The following is a 15,848-nucleotide window of genomic DNA, read 5'->3' on the forward strand; positions in this document are numbered from 1 at the left end:
GTGTGATGCCAATTCTTTATGTATAAATCAGGCAATAATTTAGGCACCCTATTACTGAGAGGGGCCCTTCTACATCCAGGAAGTACAGTAGACCTCACTGGAGCACATGGACTTCACACAAGGTGAGTTTTGTCTCTAATATTTTCATAATATTGCTATTTCCGTGCACTGTTGGAAATGGGAACCATTATGCCGTCCTTTGGTGTGACGTAATTTAAGCATTGATCTGAAAATTGTCATCAATTTATATTGATTGACTATCGAAAATAATGCAAACCTTAACACTGTTAGTTAGGTTTGAAGACTGTCTCTCATATGGCTAGGCCGCAAACTGGCCATGATCTTGAAAACGTCCACTGGTGTGACAGCACTGTCCTATAGTGTGACATGAAATCAGCGTCACACTGGTGGAAATCACTGTCACACCAGTGGACGTAGGCTCTATCAAGAGGTACAAAACCATCGCTCTCTCCCTCTTAACCTCCCTCCCTCCCTCCCCTCCCTCCTAACCTCCCTCAATATAAACCCCCAACCTCCCTCCCTGTCCATCTCTCCACTTCCAACTTCCCTCCTTTCTTACCTCCCTCTTACCTCTGAAGTTGAGCTTCCTCCCGCCTCCCAACCTCCTGCTTCCTATTCCCTTCCTAACTTCCCTCCCAACCTTCAGTTGCTAATTGTAGTAGTGATGTTTGCATTTTCTATTTTCAAGTTTTGCCTTTTTCTCTGACTCTCAGAATTGAAGGACACCCCAAGTCGAAACTTTTTACTTTTGTTAAAGCTAGTTTGAGACCCACGTTGAAAGTGAGAGGATGACAAGCAAGGAAAGGACCAGGAAGTATAGGTAGAGGCTAAATAAAGATCCTGATAGGAGGGAGAACATCCTGAGAAAGAGATGCAGAAAGTAAATTTGACAAGCTACCAAAACTTATTTTAGCATATGAATTTAAAAACATTTAATGACATAATTAATGCTTCATCGTATCACAATAGTCATGATTGGTTTCATCATTTTCACCACAGATATCGGGAGAAGAAAGCATGTGGGAAACTTGTTCAGCTTAGTGTGAAGTCTGTGTCGCCAGCAACCAGGAAGAAGCTACAACAAAAATGGAGAGAGTCCAAGAAGAGATGTAGGGCAAGGGAAAAAGCCACTAAGGCTGTCCTTGATCTAACGCCACAATAACCTCAGGATCAGGATCAGGACCAGCCATTCAAGCATGAAGAAATCAATGAGGCCCCAGTGGCAGTGCCTGTTTTGTGTAAAACACCAACACAGTCGCCTAAAGAAATGTACACCAAAGACCAAAGTACACCCAAAAGAGTACGAAAAAGATCTTTGAACAAACAACTAAGGAAGCTAAGAATGCAAAATGAGAAATTAATTAAGCAAATTGAAGCTGAAAAAAGAGGAGCGGATAGGTTTAGACTAAAGAACATCTTGTGCAAAGACGGAATGTGGATAAAAATGCTCACACAAACACACAAGCAAAACAGTCAAAACGAAGAAACACTGCCGAAGAAAGGAAGAAAGAAGTAGAGTCCTTCCTATTGAGAGATGAGAGCAGCAGGCTTCTTCCAGGGAAAAAGGACACTGTTGGGAGGAAAAAAAAAATGCAAAGGAGAGTACTTGTAAAGTCTTTGGTGGACTTGCACAAGGAATACTCCCAGACAGCTGCACTAAAACATAGAATGTCTTACAGACAGTTTTTTGCGCTAAAAGCCATTTTATGTCACAGAAGCCAAGGCAAATGATCGCAATACATGCGCCTGCTACCAACATGAACATGCGTCTCCTTATCGATGCCTTGTCACAGCGTGGTATCCTACCTTCAAAAAGCCTATCATATCTTCTCTCCAGCATAACGTGTAATACGAACAACATGAAATACATGGAGCGCACATGCACTGAGTGCTGCTATGATGAAGTGCAGATTAGGGATGAGCGAGTACAGCATTATCTGTATCTGTATCTGTTTACCACATGAATTATCTGTATCCGTATCCGGACTGGGCGGGGCCTAAACCGGAAGTGGTCAGATTCGACACGGAAGTGGGTCGGGTTGTCTTGAAATGGGCGGGGTATGTTATTTTAAGCATGCAATTGATATGGGTTGATCAGAAATTGTTATATTTATTGCTGATTAGAAAACTATTTCCGTGACAGCATCAGCATTGAGCTTCAGACCATGGTAACTAATGGTGTTGTCATGGTAACAAACAAACTATATAGGCCTACAGTATATAACAAGTTTTGCAACAATAAATACAACAATGTGGTTGCAATTATTAAGTAAATTGTAATGAACAAGAGTTTTCATACTCAATAATATAACTTTTTTTTTTTAACTCTTAATCATTTTTTTTGGGGGGGGGGGTTCTTTTTTATTTTCACAGGTATGTGTGAGTGTGTGTGTCTACGAGTGAGTTAGATGGGAACACTGGGCAAAGGAAGATGTGGTAGGAGACAAAACGTACAAAAACTGGGTGAAGAAAACTGAAAATGGTACAGTGGGAGCACTGGTTGAAGAGTTCAACAAGGACTTGAAATGTATTGCCATCCAACAATTCAACTGGCTTGACCAAGCCCAGAAATTCAGGCATCTTAAAGAAAATATAAAAGACAACAAAATGGTTTTGCATGTGGACTTTTCTGAAAATTATGCCTGCAAACTGAACAGAAGAAATTCAGTCATTTCATTTGGCAGGAAACCGGCAGCAGGCATCCATCCATACAGCAATGGCTTACACATCCACAGGCTCACAATCCTACGCCACAATCTCTAACTCTGTCAGCCACAACGAACGTGCTGTGTGGGCCCACCTCAAACCAGTGGTACAGGAAATTATAGCAAACTGCCCACAAGATTCACACGCTTCATGTGTTGAGTGATGGCCCAGTCACCCAATACAGAAACAAGGCAAAATGTTACCTTTTGAGCAGTGTACCCTACACATGGAGGCTGAAACGAATCACCTGGAATTAGAGAGAGAGCCCGTGGGAGACAACCATGTCCATGGGGGGCAAGACATACAAAGCCCTAAGGACCTCTATGAGTTCCTAGCCCGAAAGAGGTCCCAAACATTAAATTAAAATGGATCGATGAGACAGATATGCAGGTGTTCAATGAGATGTTGCCACCGTCTGTCCCAAAAGTACCTGGCATCTTAAACACACACCAAATACTTTCCTTCTCTGCAGGAGAGATCTTCTATAGGGCTCTCAGCTTTTTCTGCCGCTACCCAGAGATGTGCGACTGCTTCTCTCCAAACAAAATGAGGTCAGACAATCGGTCAAAAGATTCAGAGGAATCGCTTGCCTGTGAAGTCCAAGAGACCCATCCTGAGAGTCCCAGTAGTGGAGAGGAAGAGCTTGATAATGAGTTCACTGTAGGGAAATTTATCATTGTCCGCTATGACAAGAAGCCATTTGTTGGCCAGATCACACAACTAAATGCTGAGCACATTGAGGTCAATTGCATGGTGCAAATTGGCGGGAAAAACATATTCAAGTGGCCTGCTAGACGAGACTGCATTATGTACAGCAAAGACCAACTTGTCAGTGTCATCTCTGAGCCAGAGCCCCACCAGCGTGCAGCCCAGCTCACATACAAATACAAAATAAATAAGGAATTAGAAAGGGACACATTCAGTTTTTAGTTATTCACATATTAAGCAATATGTCATTTGACAGACATTTTATGAATATCTTTTTTTCCACTTTGGATTTGAGTTCATGTCAACCACCCATGCGCTGGTGGAAGGCTGCAGCCCTGGTAGCATACTGAACGTTCTCAACACAGGGCTGAGGTAAGAGAAGCGGATTTCATCAAAACTTTAGTAGGACGTGTATCAGCAGCATTTGAAGTAAAAGAAATAAAACATAGTCAACATTCTCCTGTTTTTGTCCTTCTCCAGGCACCCTTGTGCTGCAGTGAGGGGGTGCACAGCACAACACCTCCACCAGCTGGCAGACATCCTGGTAGAGAATCAGATCTTTACAGCAGGTAAGATCTTCACTAAGCGTTTCCTTACTGCTGTCAGTAAGATGGCGGTGGATGCTGCACCAGAAGTCAGGTGGGTTACCAAGTCTTGCACGGTCGTATGGTTTGTGTTTCTTGGGAACTGTGCTGCCTGTACACCAAATTGCTAAATGAGAAATGTATTTCTGCACAGGCACCATGGACAGATGATGCTCCAGTGACTTGCCCACCAGAAGGAGTTCATCGTTATGTAGGAAAAGATTATCCCAGCAAAAGACAGAAGTCCCTTGCAGAAGATCTTGAAGAATATTAGGTAGTAGACTGGCAAGGAGGTGCAGGGGGTTAACAGGGGTTGTTACTTTACAGGTCGGTTTTTAGTAAGAACCTGGCAACCAGCTGGGCCTTTATGGGTGGAATTTGCATGTTCTGGGTGTGGGCCCACATTTGCAGATTAGGTTAATTGGAGACTCTAAATCAGAGGATCTTAATCAATTAAGGACAAATCAAGAAAAAAGGGCTAAGATGAAGTGCATTTCAGATCATATTTGGTGTCCTCAGAATTACTGCAGGGAGCCGCCAATTTTTTTTGTTGATTAAAAAGGTCTGAAAATATACATTAACATGAGCATTAGCTAAAATAATTCTGCCTATACATAAAAACAATGTTGTGATAACAATTAATTTACGCAACATCGATGATGATAGGCGTACAATAGGTAAGGTAGCCACCACGGCAGCCATCCACAGAAACAGTCTTTCACAAATCTGTTAACGTTATATGTGATGTATAAATAACATGAATATTCATCCAACCATCTCCATCCATCCAGCCTAGTTTAATATGCAACTCAATTTTATACAATATATGTAGTAGGGTGACCCTCTCTCCATCTTTCTTTCAGCTAAAAAACAATAAAAACATAAATAAAACATTGAAGGCCCCTGGTCTACGGTACATGCGCCTTTCTGTGATAGACCGGCAACTTTTCCAGAATGTATCCTAGACAAGTCCTCAGTCTATCACAGGACTTAAAGTTAACTGGGATAAGCCAGCAGTAATAACGATAATAATAACAATAATAATAGACATACTATGTCTTTAATACCAATTACAGTATTCAAACATTTGTTCCTGTCTGTTTCTCTTTTTTTTAACTGTCTTTATTGGCTTTAAACATACTGCACATTCAAGCAGCTGTCAGTTTTGTTTTGGGGGGAAGCAGGGGGGTTGCTTTTAGAGACGAGTTGGACACTCGGCTGAAATGAGTATCCGGTACAGATGAAGCACTTTTGCCGAATACAAGTATTATACGAGTAATACAAGTCAACATCTGTGCTCGGATTGAATAAAACTCCAAATTGGGTAGCGGACTATGTCTGCGTTCTGTGGTAGTCACAGCGCCCTCCCCTACACACACACGCAGAACACTGAGACGTGAACAGCGCTCTCTCTCTCCCTCAGTCACTCAGGTCCGCAGGTCTTGTCCGTTAACGTTTAGGGTTTCTTCAGCGTCAGGTTTGTTTTTTACTGCGGTTTGTAGTACTTACTTTACCAGTAGATTTCTGGTAAACGTGGGGTTTGTTCAGACTCTGCTGGCTCTAATTTATCTATAGAGATCCGTAGAACAAAGAACTCCCTGTTCACAGTTCACAGGTGTATTTTTGACTGAGGCAGTGGGGGTCTTACTCTCCTCCTTCAAATTCACAGGTATGGGTCTGATGCCATACGTGTATTCCTCCTCTTCATCAGAATGTTCCAACTCCTGCTCCACTGTCTCAATGTTGTTTCTGATTGTCTGTCTGTCTTTGTCTTTTCTTGAGTGCATGCTGTCTCTGCTCATCTTGTTCCAAGGGCAACTCATTAACAGGTAGCAGAAGATTGCTATGTAGGACACGGAGGGTTCATTCTCCTGTTTCTGGTTGAACACGGTACACAGGCCCATCTCCAATCTTATCGACAACCCGGTGAATTCTCTTTTCCCAGTAAACACAAAGTTTACCTGGGTCCCCCCTCTCTGACAGATTTCTGACAAGCACCCGATCTCCAGGCTGCAGCACAATACCCTTAACATGACGGTCATAGCATTACTTTCTCTTAGCTGAGCTCTTTACACTGTTCTCTGAAGCAATTTTGTATGCCTCCACCATGCGAAAAGCCCATTTCTGTGCATACTCTTATCTGGACTGTGGTTCTTGTTCTGGTTTCAGGTCAAAGAGTAAATCAACAGGCAAGCGTGGGGCTCTTCCATACAGAAGAAAGAGCTGTGCATATGATGGTTGGCATTGTGTGTTGGCTTTTACAGGTTGGGCTTGTGCTGATGGATCCTCACCTGTCACGGTAACTGGTTGCCCTTCTCCAGTGACCTAGGCCCGTTTCCAGACACCTTCCTTTTCAGACAGCCGATGGTGTGATGTCCAGTTTGGCCACAGACAAAACAGTGAGAACAGCTTACCTTGCTCTGTTGTACACAGTCCCTGCATCTGCATCTGGTCTCCGATGTTAGTACCTGAAAGCGGGCTGCCGGTAAGCCGGGGTCCCCCGGTGTCGCACTACAGTAGGTTTAACCATCTGGGCCAGATGTTTGGTGAGTGAGGAAACTTGTGCAGTCAGTTCTTTAATAGCAGTACGATGATTAGTGGAGTCACTGCTGTCAAGCTGAGCTGTATTAACACTCACTGGATGGATTTGGAGTCTTCCCGCTTCCTCACTAGTAGACTTTGTGATCTGATCTAAGAGAAAGTCATCCATAGCCTGCAAGTCCGTGAGCAAGGGTTTGAGATCAGGCTGAACAGTTATTTTTTTCATTTAACCCTTGGCAAAGCATGTAAAGAAAGGTTCCCTGAACAAGCCTTTTGTCGTAGCTAAACTCCGCACCAGGCTTGAGTTTTGTGACTCAAAAAGTACATGCTGCTTTAACACCATTATTTTGTACAAGAACTGCTTTGGGCTCTCTTTGTCTTGCTGTTTAGCATTACTTAACTCTTGAAAAAGCTCTGTACTGTTTTTGTCCCTGATGTGGGCGCGTACAAACCGCATTAGCTCATCAACAGTCAATCACCCTAATTAATTAACATCTCACAGTGCGGATTATTTCTGACTCATTGAACCCTTCATCTATTTGTTTACAAAGACATGTCAGAACTAACATCAGAAATTTGTCCACCATGCAGCTAAAACAATCTGCGGGGAAGCAGAGCTGCAACATCATTTTACCTAAGTACCTGATCTCCTATGCTGGAGGAGAGACTCACCCTACCAGGGGGAACACCCCCAACACCCGCTGTAAGTGACTTTATTGATGCTGGGTTTGCAAGACCCATGGCTTGTATCCCACGGCCTTTTCCCATAAATGCTGGCATTGTGTGAATGTCTCTGTTCTCTGTAGATGGGATGGCGTGTGCATCTCTGTCCAGTGGTGAAGGTGGTAGGACATGGATGTCTGTGTCCATGTACAATTGATGTGTGGGAGTGTCTGTGTTTGATGTAGTGGAATGTCTGTCTGGATGGTGGTTGTCAGAGTAAGGTGGAGTGGAGCCTCCCTGTTGATAAGTTGTCGAAACTCCCATCGCAAGAGGTGCAGCCTTGCCAGCCTCAACCACTCCGCTGCCAGTGGCCAGCAGGTCACTGAGCATGTCGTCGAGGAGGAGTTGGGCCATGCCTTCATCCTCCAGGGTTCTCAATTTTTCACTTCTTATGTAATCAACGATCAGGTCATAAAGTTCTGGTTCACTCAGGTCATCAATGTTGCTTGCTGCGACGCCGTCCTCTATTGAACCCACAACTGCCTGTAGCGGACTTGCACTGGAAGACCAAAATCTGCCGGAGCGGGGGGTGACAGTGGCCATTTTGACATTTACTCTCTGGATGACACCTGTAGTTGAGGCCTTCCCTTAAGTTTTAGACACCCGGTTCACGTCATCTCAGCATTTACTTCACCAGGCTGTGGCGCTAGATGATCCCAGACAAGCCCCTAAATGTTACCGGCACCAGACCAAGGGGGAATCTGGACCGTCAGCAATGGCTACACAGACTAGTAAGCACTGTGTAGCTTAAGAAGACTGTGAAATCAATAGAGAGCACCAACGTTATTGTGTTGCTCACGGCAAAGCTTGTTTATTAGTGACACAATCGCATACAGTTCCAATACATTAACAATGTCTCTACTGTATCAACTCTGACAAAACTGCATGTTAAAATGATAATAAATGCTTAAAAATCAAATAAATGGTGTAACCAACTGATGATAAATATTATTAAACTGACAGAAAATAAATGTACATAAATTCAACTGATTTAACACATATTACACATACAAGTCTTGGCTTAATTTAAAATACTAAAAGATACTGTTGGAGCTATAACCTGCTCCAGTCTCAATCAATTAGTAGTCAGAATGTCAGATGTTGATGTGTGAATCCTTTTTATTAAGTAGAATATTCTAGAGACAAATACAGAGTCAAACTAACCCAGCTCTCCCCCAAATTTGTCGGACTCTTTGGCTCTTACACCCCTAGATTTATCCACAAAGGGTGGGGTCTTGGGGTCACATTGAGGTGATGTGTTTGTGTGCTTATCGTTATCTTTTTAGATTGGAATGTGACTGAAAGTTTATGACTTCTCAGTTCAGGACTTACAAAGCAAAAGAAAAGTGAGCTGTAAAAGATAGAGTGAAACCAGACTCAGGAAGCGTCCCTAACAATCAATTACTTCTGACACATTTTGGAGAGGCTGGATTATAATGGAATGTACCAGATCACCTTATCTTAGAAAAAAGGAGTATTGCAAACAACTTAATGCATGACCAACATGTCTTCCTTTATCTTGAAATAATGCTTTTGCCTTTTGGCTTTAATGTATAATCTATATTTCAACTCACACAGTGTTTAAACGCATATAACATTTTAAATTCCAACAATACCAAAATAATATAACTTCACATTCACTGGACTATGACACCTACAGTCTTTCACAGATAACCAATGCTATCCTGCTAACCCCATTTTAACCGTAGCATAATATACACCCATACAACATTCTTAGACGTTCTCCCACACACGTGCACTCAATATCAGCGCCCGACAACATGGCGTCACCATGTTACTGAATGACTGGAAATGTAAAACTAGCTTAAAACAGTATCTTGCATCACCATTTCCTCACTACCGGCTAGCTAATAGCCTGAACAAAATATAGTACATGTTTTCTTGTGTTACAAGATGCTAATATCAGTAACTTACACTTACAAATACTGTGAGGCACTACATTGTAAAACCGAAGTTCATAACTACTCAGCATGCTACTCAACTAATATGACTCAGCATGCCGACACTGGTTGGAACAACTAGCTTAAAAGTTACGTGTTTTTACTCTAGCACAAACACCTTAAAATTAGCTCACAACATCACACAACAATTACTATATACGATTATTTGCTGATACAAGCTAATATGAAAAAGTGAGTTTTGCAGTACCTGTGAAATTAATAGAAAGCACAGACGTTAATGTGTTGCTCACGGCAAAGCACGTTTATTTCTGATCTGCGCATGAGCAGAGCTAAGAGGTACGGTCTCCCTACTGGATCACAGCAGTGCTACTTGGAAGTGTAATAGTGTCAGGAAGTCTGTGTAAGGATAAGTTATCATGGTACAAATAACAGGGGGTGTCTGTTAAAATAAAAACTAAACATGTGGCCTTTTCAACCTACAACCCTAGCATACATAACCCTAAGTGGGTGGATGTTTGGGAGCGCGTTGCTGGGTTACCTATCATTTATGAAATAACGTTGTTTGTACATCGGGACCAGTTAACGTTACCTGTCGGCCACATCGTCTCTAAACGGTCCGCTCACAGTGAATCCTGCACGGGTCACTAGGTTAGTCTGGCGGCTGCTTACTCTGCCTGCATGCTGCTGTGGCTCAGCGGCTAACAAGCGAGCTAACGCTAACTACTAACAGACACCGTTGCGACCAATTAAAATTTTTATTTCTGTCATTATGTAATTTCTAAAAGGTTTCTAGTGTCATTGTATTGGCCGTGCCGTGGCTGCGTGTGCTTCTCCCTGTGGAACAGAGAAAACTGCCATGTCAGAGCGGCCAAAGCGTCAAAACACTTCCCATACTTTTTAACAAGCGTCTTTGGCGGGGCAGCCAGAGCTTCTTTGTAGCTCAAGTCGGCGGCGGTGTGTAGCCTACGTACGGTTAGAAGCTAAGCATTTTATTTTATTTAGACAATGAATTGTAAAACATGTATTGGGTCCGTGTACCGGTCTGTGTATGTTTTGTTCAATTGATTTTCTATTTAAAAAATAAAATTGAAAATTGAAATACAAAGCATTTTTCCTTTTCATGGTCAAAAACGAATGAGCGGGCACCCAGATAGCTCAGTTGGTGGAGCGGGTGCCCATGTTTAGAGGTTTACTCCTCGACGCAGCCGGCCCGGGTTCAAATCCGGCCTGCGGCCCTTTGCTGCATGTCACTCCCCCTCTCTCTCCCCTTTCACAAACTTCACCCGTCCTGTCCATTAAAGGCCTAAAAATGCCCCAGAAATAATCTAAAAAAAAAAAACGAATAAGCGAAATTTGATAAAAAATATTTTTCATTTTCTATTACATAAAACAAAACATATAATCACTAGAAAACACAAATGAAAAAATGCTTGTTTTTTCATATTCTCAGACCGGATGTTTTCATACGGTAAGAACATTCACGCAAAACCAGTATAATTGCTGGTGGAACGTTACCAGTGTTGCCTTAGCCCACGCCAAAATGGCTTTGGATCCATAGGCCTACTCTGATGGGATATTAGACATGGCGAAACAAGGCCTGTCATCTGCAGAAATCTCTGCACTCATATAACCGGAATGTGGGAGTGCAAGAGGATTTTCTGCAAGAAATGGGAGGAGATTTTTCAACTGTTTTCAAATGACCCAACTCCCTATGGACTGAGCTGCTGGGTCAGAGTACGTTTTGATAGTTTGTTTTTCGTTTCAACCACAAAACAAACTAAGAAGAAAACCACCTTTTTTTCGTTTGTCGTTTCCAACTGAAAACAAATAAACAGTCAAAAAAGGGCCGTTCTCCCGTTTTGGTTTCTGAATCCAAAAACGAAAACAACTAAACCAAATTCAAACAACAGTCCAATTTAGGTTTTTTGAAATTCCTATTTTCATTTCATTTTTTTCAAACTATTTTGTTAGTTTTCGTATATATTGAGGCTGTAACAAATGTGCCCAAGTGCTAAATTCACTTAAGGGGGCGCTATAGAGCAACCATACCACTCTCAAGCCTAAATGTGTATGCAGATGAAAGAGTTTCATATTCTGCACATGGCTGGCATGGAAGTGTAAGAAAAATACAATTGCATTCTGGCCCAAGGCCGTGGCAGCAGAGATACGCAGTTGAATGTCGGACGGGTCCCAGAGACCCGAATGTCAATGCCGCGGTAGTACAAAAATACAACCGCGTTCTGCCCCGGGTCCCAGAGACCCGACAGCATTCTTCCCCGGGTCCCAGAGACCCCACAGCTGAGGCCGCGGTAGTAGAGCTATAGCAGTCGAATGCTCTCGCCATGCTGATAAGCAATTTCCCAGTAAAGTGTGAAAACAATATAGAATATAAAATTAAAAAGAGTCTTGGAAAGAGTGTGACAACTTTATTTTTGAATACTTATTTTTGTTGTGTGCAGAATCAGATCCTTGTTATCCCTCCTCAGGAGATCCTGCTGTTAGTTGGCAGAAACGGCTGCGTCGCTGATGCAGGTTTCATCAGATGGAGCCACGTTAATATGGAACAACACAACCATAAATTCGGAAATGAGCAAACTATATGTATGGCAAAATTGTTACTTTAACAGTTTTTAACGTTTTTCAATTGATTGCAACAAATGTGGTCACGAATTTACCCGCGACTCCATCTGGAAAATTATTCGCAATTTCGTATTTTTGACCCTCTGGATTTAACGTGGGACACACCCGCATGAGCGGGGACGACCGCATGATAGTACGAGGGGGGAAAGACGGACGGATGAACCTGGGATACGCTCCAGGCGCAGCATACCCGTCTCATAATATGCAGCACTAACGTCCCAGAGTAACGTTAGAAGGAAAAAAAACACAATCAAACATAGGCTTATATGACCCTGGGCCGTGATTTAATAATGTGCGTATCCACGGTCACAGCACCAGCCACGTTTGATGAAGCGCATTGGGTTGGTTACTAATTGGGTTAACACTAAAAACCAAAATATTCGAGCGCAACACAGGTAATCGCAAAAACCTTGCAACATAAATTTACATTGTTTCTATAATCATATAAAGTTTGTAAAAACCGAACACATACAATTTACCGAACCCCGTAGTTTTCTTTGGACACGCGAATGACAGATGATTGATTGAATGAATACTTGTCCAATTAATTCCACACGTTTGTTTCTTTCGTGACCGGAAGTTCCTTCTGCGAGTCTGCGGTCGAGCGAGGCGCCTGCGTTTGTCATTCTCTACTTGGAAGTCTGCGCCAACGACAATGGAAAGTATGTTCTCTTTCGTGGTGGCAAATGATACACTAACAGATGCTGACATGTCTTGGATAAGATATGCAACGATATTTAGTGTGCTATCATTGTTCAATATATAACAATTACACAATAAAGTAGCTACATTTAGTTTTGCGCCGTCATGTGACCGTTAGACTACTCCGGGTCACAAAAAAAAAAAAAAAGTAATTGAAAATGAGACATATCAACCACGTATTTTATTTTCCGGTGTCCAGTCTATAAACGCATCAAGACAATTCGGATAACGAGATTGTTTTTTCGTTTTCCGTTTTTTAATATCAAAATTAAAAACCCAAAACGGGTTGTCTTCTGTTTTTTGTTTCCCTTTTTAATAATGGTAATTGGGAAACTGGCTGTAATTCGTTTTAGTTTTTTCATTTCAAAACAAAAATCTGTGGCCGCCAAGTACACGGACCAACAAGGCACCGTTATTTAGCAGGAATAGAAAATGCCATACTTATAGCCCAGATAGGTCCGTGTACGTTTTGATAGTTTGTTTTTTCGTTTGAACCACAAAACAAAATAACGAGAAAACCACTTTTTTCAAACTATCAAAACGTACACTGACCGTAATGCTATACTTGTGTTAAAAAGAACCATTTCCACTATACGATCACAGTTAACAAGTTTAATAAAAAGCAGAACTCCTGATAACTGCTGTGGGTTGTTTATGTCTCTGTCTGCAATGTTAACATGCCTGTCCTGACTCAGTCTGGTTTCCCCAAGTGCAGATGCAGATCCACATACACAACGTAGTGAGACCATCACATAGACGCCCATCACATGTGCATTTCAGACTGTAAATAGGTGTGATTTTTAATGTTCACCCTCTCCCCAGTAGATGGCAGTGTGAGTGTATTTAAATGCATTGTTCCGTTTTTTCATGTGACTGTACTGTTTGAAAACTGCAAAAAGAAATAAAAAAATAATTTCTTCACTGATTGAGTTTTAATTTTAATTTCTTTATAGATAGATAGATAGAAAACAGAAATTGTGTGTGTGTGTGTGTGTGTGTGTGTGTGTGTGTGCACAACTGCTAGTGATCTAGGCCCTAAATTTTGTTTTATTTTGTAGACCCGTGTGGTATACATCCGGTCTTATAAAGTTAACTCCCGGTAACTTCATAGAAAATTAAAGAAAGGGTAACATTATTATTTATTTTTTTTGAGTATATAACAGTGTCAGTATACAGCTACAAGTGTATAAACAACACAAACAGCTCAAGTACGCCAGGGTAGATAAAAAAAAAGTATATATATAATAAAAAGAAAACTCAAACTCAATTTACATAAAGCATTTGAAGAGTACAAATAGTGTGTTCCCACAAGGGGAAATAACAATTTACACTCTGTTGTTATTACACACATTACACACAAGCCTGAATTATACACACATGCTCAGTACCTATACATGCACTAAATGGAGAGATGTCAGAGTGGGGGGGCTGCCTATGGAAAGGTTTAAGTGTTGTCTTTTTCTGGTTTTCAAGGCTTCATTAAAGTAAAGTGATGTAATTTTCTGAACTTACTCCACTGACTGTTGTAACTGTTCTGTTATGGTTTGGGGGTTGCTGGGGTTTATTTTCTCCTGTTTGGTGCTAAATTCACTTAAGGGGGCGCTATAGAGCAACCATACCTCCCGGTTTCTCTATGGTCCTGTGTCCCTGGCCCTGGCTTTTCCCCCGTGTCTGTTTGTTCTACCGTCTGCTTTATTGTGGTAGTCAGCTTCCTGTCATGTCTTGTCTTGTCTTGTCTAGCTTCACTTTGTTTGTCTGATTGTCCTGCCCCGCCCTAATGTGATTCACCTGATGTCTCACCTGTTCCCTGTTGCCTCATTACCTCCTGTATTTAACCCCAGTGTTTCCGTTGTCTCTTGCTGGATCATTTTAGTTTGTTTGCTTGTATGCCGTCGCCCTGTGTGTCTTCCAGCCTACTTGTTTCCCTGTCGGAGCTCCAGCCACCCCCTGTGAGTTTTTCCTTGTGACCTGTTTTTCCGTTTGGATTCTTGCCTGTTTGGATTATTTTTTGGACACCTTCCGTTGCTCCTGTGTTTTGTTGAACTGTGGCACTTATTAAACATTTGTACCTTTTGCCTGCCACTCTCTGTCTGGGTCCTTCTTCATGCTGTCCTGTAACACTGTTCTATTATTTACTTTTATTTACTTATATCCACATTGCCTATGATTATTTATCAAAAATCTCATTGTGTAAATCTTTGTAACAGTCAACACTACAATATTGTTGCCGTGTCAATATAGCGGTATTGGGTCAAAAATGTTGTGATATTTGACTTTCTCCATATCGCCCAGCCCATGTTCTAAAAGCCTTCTTATTACAACACCAGGATATATAGAAATATAGTTTAATGTGAATGGACAGCTCTATGAAGATAGGTGTTTTACTTTGGAATCTGGACTTATGGATGCAAAATTTGGTAAAAAATAAAATCAGGTTGATTAATTAAAATTGAGAGGTTAGGTTTTTGTCATAGTTAAAGAAACCACAAGAGGTTCTCTTTGATTCCCACCAAATGTACAGTTTTCATTGTGTTTTTGAGCTTCTGTGCATAGTGGTTGGTTGGGTAAAACCTACAAAGCATTTTGAAAAATCTTTGACTTTATTAGTCAGACAAAACTTCTGCGGCAGAAGCCAGACCTTGGCCCAACCTTTATCTCTAACAAAACTGGACCAGTGTGACGAGGGTGTACTAATGTGTTTAAAAAAAAAAAAAAAAATTGACAAACTATTTTATTCTTACCGTGTGGAGAGAAGCAACTTCTACCAACATCAATTCAATTCAATTTATTCAATTCAATTTATTTATAGTATCAATTATAACAAGAGTTATCTCAAGACACTTTACGATAGACCCACCAGAATTTACAGGACCCAACAGTTCTAGTAGTTTCTCCAGGCAAGCAAAGTGCGACAGGGCGAGGAAAAACTGCCTTTTAGGGAGAAACCTCGGTCAGACCCAGGCTCTTGGTAGGCGGTGTCTGACGGGCCGGTTGGGGTTAGAATGAAGAGTGGTAATAACAAAAATAGAAAAATTAGTAGTTTGTAGCAGTTCTTTGTAGTAGTTCATGGCATAGCAGGACGCTGTGCGGCATATCAGCACAGCAGGACAGCAGGACGTAGCAGGGCACCGCAGTGTAGCAGTTGAACATGGCATCACAGAAGTGTAGCGGGACCATGGGGACAGCTGCTACCCTGATTTCGGAGCCTCTCTGATCCAAGGGAACATAATGGGGAAAAAGAACATAAGGACTCGGGGAATGACTCCCCAGAGCTAGGTTAGTAACAAGCATTTCTGGGACA

The 15,848-nt window shown here is 41.8% G+C and overlaps 1 long non-coding RNA gene across 1 annotated transcript; it reads left to right on the plus strand.

Moving 5' to 3' along the window:
- The first annotated feature begins 783 nt into the window (after window positions 1-783).
- LOC116686788 (uncharacterized) lies at window positions 784-1,096 on the plus strand. The gene is made up of 2 exons (XR_004331363.1): window positions 784-901; window positions 1,021-1,096. It is a non-coding gene; the product is annotated as an uncharacterized LOC116686788 (long non-coding RNA).
- Window positions 1,097-15,848: the final 14,752 nt, after the last annotated feature.

Source organism: Etheostoma spectabile, unplaced genomic scaffold (genome assembly GCF_008692095.1).
Source record: "Etheostoma spectabile isolate EspeVRDwgs_2016 unplaced genomic scaffold, UIUC_Espe_1.0 scaffold48, whole genome shotgun sequence".
Classification (NCBI taxonomy): domain Eukaryota; kingdom Metazoa; phylum Chordata; class Actinopteri; order Perciformes; family Percidae; genus Etheostoma; species Etheostoma spectabile.